General features: G+C 41.1%; 1 protein-coding gene across 3 annotated transcripts in view; it reads right to left on the minus strand.

The window, feature by feature from the left end:
* Positions 1-2,081, minus strand: part of CEP83 (centrosomal protein 83) — a 120,664-nt gene extending 118,583 nt beyond the window's left edge. For all 3 annotated transcript variants that reach the window (XM_060656759.2, XM_060656755.3, XM_060656757.3), the window contains exon 1: positions 1,632-2,081. The gene's annotated coding sequence lies outside the window, so the exon portion shown is untranslated. The remainder of the gene's footprint in view (positions 1-1,631) is intronic.
* Positions 2,082-6,000: the final 3,919 nt, after the last annotated feature.

Raw genomic sequence — 6,000 nt, forward strand, 5'->3', positions numbered from 1 at the left:
AATCTAATAAAGGACATGTACAGAAAACATTAAACTTCCCATTCCCAAGTTCCAACTTCCATTACCAATAGTTTGTTTCCAAAGAAGTCATTCAGTCTCATAGCGCCTCAAATGTTCTCCGGTCCTTTCTTACATACTTAAAAGGTTACAGCACTCAAAAGAATCATGAAAAAGTGCTCTGTAAACTACCTGCCATACAGTCATGCCAATTCTACCATTAAAGGTTCAACAGGTGTTGAAAGAGTGAGGTTACTGGCTTAACCAAGGCTTAAAAACCACTTGTGAAGAGTGTTTCAATCTCCGAATAAGCTGCTATTATCCTTTTTTGTTTTAAATTCCTGAATATAACCTGCACCCTTCATCTGGTCAGAAAAGAAAATGTTCTGAATAAAGGAACTACCAGACATGCACCGTCCTAAATAACCAAAGGATAACTCAAATCCATGTGCAAGTCTCTGGAGAGTCCTGCATGACACCGAAATTCAAAACATTCTAGTAATTCCACACAAAATGAGTTTGAAATCAAACCTCAGTACGGAAGGTGTATATTAACTGTAACCACCTACAGGCTAAACCCATGAATTTACACAATTCTGAATCCAGATAATTGTAGGATAGACACGTTTAATTATATTCTAGTTGAATATTAGACTTGTTTACAGAGATGTTGCTTGGTAACAGAAGCACTGCTTTAACGACCTACTCAGTTTTAGATCCACGCAAGTACTCTGTGCTCAGGCTAAACACTATCAACTATAGTATATACAAGAAATTAAGAACAAGTTTCTTGCCATTCTAGACATCTTTGAGCTGTTACTGAAACAGCTTCATAATAACCTAACTTAAGGCTTTAAACATACGTGGCAGTGGGCATTTTTAAAAGCTAGGTGCCCATGTATCATGGGCAAAAGCTGCACAGTAAGGATTTATCACAATGTTCATTTAAGCCCCGCATTCATTTACATAGTCTAGTTATCTCTGAAGGGGTTGCCAAACATCGCTATTAAAATGGTCTGCAGGGTCACAGAAAATGGTAACATAGTTTTTCCGTAACAAATTAAAGTGGGGCTACCACAATCTGCAGCCAGTTAGTAAACTGGCTACACAAGCACCACTCTGGGGTGCATCAAAGAGCTCCATAAAGGGGCGCCTGGCTGGCTCAGCGAGGCGGGGGGGGGGGGGGGGGGGGGGGGGGAAGCATGCTACTCTTGATCTCTGGTCGTAAGTTCCACACACACCCCCCTTGGGTGTAAAGATCACTTAAATGAACTTTTAGAAAAAGAATTTTTTTCAAAAGCTCCATAAAGAGTTTCACGTGCACTTAACTGGTACAGAACAGGTACCGGGGGAGCATGCTACTCTCGATCTCCGAGTCGTGAGTTCCACACCCGCCTTGGGGGTAAAGATAACTTAAATGAACTTTTTAGAAAAAGAACTTTTTTCAAAAGCTCCATTAAGAGTTTCACGTGCACTCAATTGGTACAGAACAAGTCTCACAGCCGACAACACCCGCTCCAATTGCTTTACAGGAAAAGCAGTAACAACAAAAACTCAAGGGCAAGTTGTGAAGAAAAAGGGAGTATTCCAAAACTACGGACAACACAGCGTCCCCATAAAACGAGGTTACGTACCAGACTCACACACAGTCCTTGCAACGTGCGCGCATAAAACTTAATAGCGCCCGGTGCTGTGGCCACACTTGCCACCGGGGGACACCTGCACAGCTCCAACCACCGGCACCCACTCAACTCTTCTCGCACGGGCATTGAGGCTAAGGGATGAGGTCCCACACGCGAGGTGCTGGCCAGGCCGGCAGCCGCTCGCGGCGCAGGCTGAAGAGGAAAAGGAGGGCCGAGCGCGCCCCTAGAGCTCCGGACTCCAGGGAAATCTGAGGTATCCTGGGAGAGCTCCGAGGGCGGAGAGGGCGGCGGCGGAGAAAAGCTTCGCTCCACCTCGGCGGACGGGCTTTCTGCGGACGGCTGGGCAGCCCAGTAGCCGCCGACCCGCGGAAACACCACCCTCCGCCCACCACCCGCCTCCCCTCAAGCCCAGCCGAGCCGAGCGGGTCCCGAGACCTAAGAGCGCGCGAAGCAGGAAGTCCCGCCCCTACGCCGACGTCACCGACGCCGCAGACGTCGGCCGCAGCTAGCGGCCGTTAGAGGGAGGAGGCAAGCGGAGCCGAGGCGGGAGCGGCTGCGGTCGACGGCGGGAATGCCGGGGGCGAGGCGGCGCTACGATACGCCGCTGGCGGGGACGCGGAGATCCCGTGAACCGAAGGGAACCGAAAATCCGAGACCGGGCACTTGCTTCATTGAGCCAGAGTGAAGTGCGCGGTTGAGCGCGAAGCCGATCTCCCTTGCCTCCTTGCTATGCCATGTCTGGGGGGGGTGGGGGGGTCTTCCCCTTTTGTCGCTACTCCTTCCTTCTGCGGGTTCTTACACTCTTGCCTCTTTGAGGGCTCCAATGAGGTCTGCTGCCACGTCCTCCTGCCTTCGTCCCTGATTGTGTAGATTTAATGGGGACTGGAGTCGCCGGCCTGCAATGTCAGTCTTGGGGCGTCAGCCCCGGAGTGGGGAGTCGGCTCAGCTTGCCAGGAGGGCTCAGCTTGCCAGGAGGCAATGGCCAGGTCAGGACCAGGACCAGGGCCGGGGGGGCGGGGGGTGAATCCTTTCCCGCCCCTCGCGTTCTCCTCCAGATCTCACCTAGTCTCGTCAAGTCAGGACCCACGGGGGTAACATTGTGAACCATTTGCCTTAAGGTTGTAAACTAGAGTTGGAAGAGAAGGTACTAGTTATTGAGAGCGTCAGTTATATGCCAATGGCTGAAAATGAGGTAGCGTTTCAGCCTTTAAGAATACGTGGTAGAAGAAATAGGCACTCTCCCTTGGTTTGGGGTTTCGGTTCTCACTGCATTGTGAAGCACAGCCTGTTTTTACCGTCAAGGGCAACATTTTCGGGCTCTAGTCATGATTAGAAAGACAACTGAGATGAGGACCTTTTTTGTTGAAATGAGTAAAGAGGAGCCACTAGATGGGACACTGAGTTGGGTCATGGAGTGTCAACATATGGATCAGAAAAATGTGGTTTATCGATAATATCAGTGAACAGGATACGGAATCCAGAAACAAACTGCTCTGCATATACGAGTATTTAATAATAGTAGCTCACATTTGCCGAGCATTTAGGTGTCAAGTACCAGAACACTTTCAAGTTCTACGGTTGAACGCTAAGATAGCTGCAATTATTATCTCGATTTTATAATATAACCCAGAGCCGTTACTGTTGAAGCCAGGAAGTCTGGACTCCAGAAGTCTTGCTGGTAGTCAGTAAACTATATGCTACAAATCACTGCTAAGTGAGGAAAAAGATTATCTGAGAAATAAAGAACCACTGGAGACAGGCTTTTTATATGTCTCCTTTGTCAAATAAATAGCAGATGAATCAAAAACTTAAATGTACAGAGTGAAGCCATAAAAATACTACAAGAAAATTAAGGTGAATCTTTTTCATCTTGAGCTGAGAAAGACCTTTGCTAAGTATAACACAAGAACCAGAAACCATAACAGAAAAAAATTGGTAAAAATTAAACTCATAAAGATTGTAATAGTCTATATACAATTAATGAACGAATGGAAAATAAATTTGTATCATGTGGGAAAAGGAAAAATATTCCTAATATACAAACAGTTCATTGAATATCAACTTTAAAAACACCACAATAAATAAAATTAGCAAAGGAAATCAATAGGACATTTTTAAACCAAGAAAAAGAAACTTCTAATTAACAAATGAAAAGATGTTCAACATTCCAAACAGATCCTTTTTGTCCATCAGGGTACATAGGGATATGGGGTTACATTTAACTATATTGTGTACTATGGGTGTTAAAATTGAAATTGGGAGTCTTATTTACCAAAATTTCATTAGCCTTTGCCCCGAAATCTCATTTCCTAGTCAGTTCGTTCTAAAGACAATAACAAAAACAAAACATTCATACAGATGTTCCTTACTCCCTTTTTTGTAATAGTTGTTTTAGAAACAACATAAATGCCATCACTAGGACTCTAGTTAAATTACAGTGCATGTGCACAATGGAATTAACTAAGCCATTAAAAACAATGATATAAATCTTTATTTACATGAAAATATGTTCATAGCATATAGGTTCCCCCCTGTAATAAAACAATATAAATTAGCAGGAACAGTGTCATTTTGACATGAATATGTATGTGGATATATGTGGATATAAGGATGCAAAAAGATCTGGAAGGATGTTGGCCAAAATGCAAGAGGTTTCTATTTTGTATTTTGGACTTTTCTATCTTGTTTGAATTTTTTATAATGTATTTACCATTTTTACACACACACACACACACACACACACACACAAACTTATTTTTAATTAAGGATATGCCAGTAAAAGGGGATCCAGTTGACTGTAGATGCTCATAGATAGATGACCAATGTGAAGTAATTATATTTGGGATCTAAATTCTCACCTTTTAAGTGTCTGTGAATTTGATTAGATTTATTTATCCCAAGTTAAATAACTCATCACTTGGACATCATGATTCTGACTTCCTAAATTTTTAGGCCTGGGTATTCTTCCTATGTGTTCTCTGTGTACCTCTCATGGTATTTGTCACACTGAATTGTAATTCCCTCTTCTTTCATAGATTGTTCCTACAATATATACCCTTTTCTGCCACATTTATATATTTATTTTCCCGATTCAGTATGTGTCATCTACTTTATTTTGTATGCAGAAAATTTAAGTTTAATGTAGTCATAATGCTAATGAATTATACATATATTAAAGGGATAGTTTCAATAAATTTGACAACTTAGGTGAAATGGACAAATTCCTGAAAAATACCAAAAAAAAAAAAAAAAAACTGACACAAGAAGAAAAAGAAAAGCTAAATGGCCCAATATCTATTAAAGAAATGTAATTTCTAATCAAAACTTTCCTACAAGGAAAACTCCAGAGCCAGATGGCTACTCTAGTATATTTTATCAGACTTTTAAAGAAGATAAAAGTATTAATCCTATACATTTCAGATAGCAGAGCAGGAATGAACACTTTGAAACTCATTTTATGAAGCCAATATAATCCTGATATCAAAACTTGACCAGGAAATTTTACAAGAAAATTACAAACCAATACCCCTCGTGAATATAGATTTTTAAATTCTTAATGAAATATTGCAAATTAAACCTTGCAGTATAAAGGATAAGATGCCATGGCCAAGGAAGGTGAGGTTAAACATTGAAAAGTTAGTGTAGTTCACCACATTAATAGAATGAAAGAGAAAAACAAAATGATAGTCTCAGTAGATCCAGAAAAAGCATCTGACAAAATTCAAAATCCATTCATGTCAAAAACCTTCAGCAAGTATAGAAAGGAACTTTCTCAATAAAACAACAATCATCTTTGAAAAATGTAATAGTGAAACACTAAATCTTTTTCCCCTAAGGTCAGGAGTAACAGAAGACAAGAATGTGTGCTGTCACCACTTCTATTCAGGGTTATGTTGAAGGTCCTAATCAATGTAATAAAACAATAACAAAATGCATCAAGATTGGAAAGAGTTGTGCTTCCTGATTTCAAAACTTACAACAAAACTACAGTAATCAATATAACTCTAATGCCAAAAACATAGATATGTAGATGTAGATATATAGATCAGTGAGCTATAATTCAGAGTCCAGAAATACACCTTTACATTTATGGTCAATTGACTTTTGACAAAGGTGCCAAGACAATTCAATAGAGGAAAGAAGAGTCTTTTCAAAAAATGATTTTGGGAAAACTGGAAATTCACATGGAAAAGAATGAACTTGGACGCCTATATATATATGCAAATGTTAAGACGAATCAAAGATCTAAATGCAAGAGCTAAAACTAAAACTCAGAAAAAAACAGCCATAAATCTTAATGACATTGGATTAGGAAATGGTTTCTCAGATGTGACACCAAAAACACAAACACCAAAGGGGG

Source organism: Panthera onca, chromosome B4, assembly GCF_046562875.1.
Source record: "Panthera onca isolate mPanOnc1 chromosome B4, mPanOnc1 haplotype 2, whole genome shotgun sequence".
NCBI lineage: Eukaryota > Metazoa > Chordata > Mammalia > Carnivora > Felidae > Panthera > Panthera onca.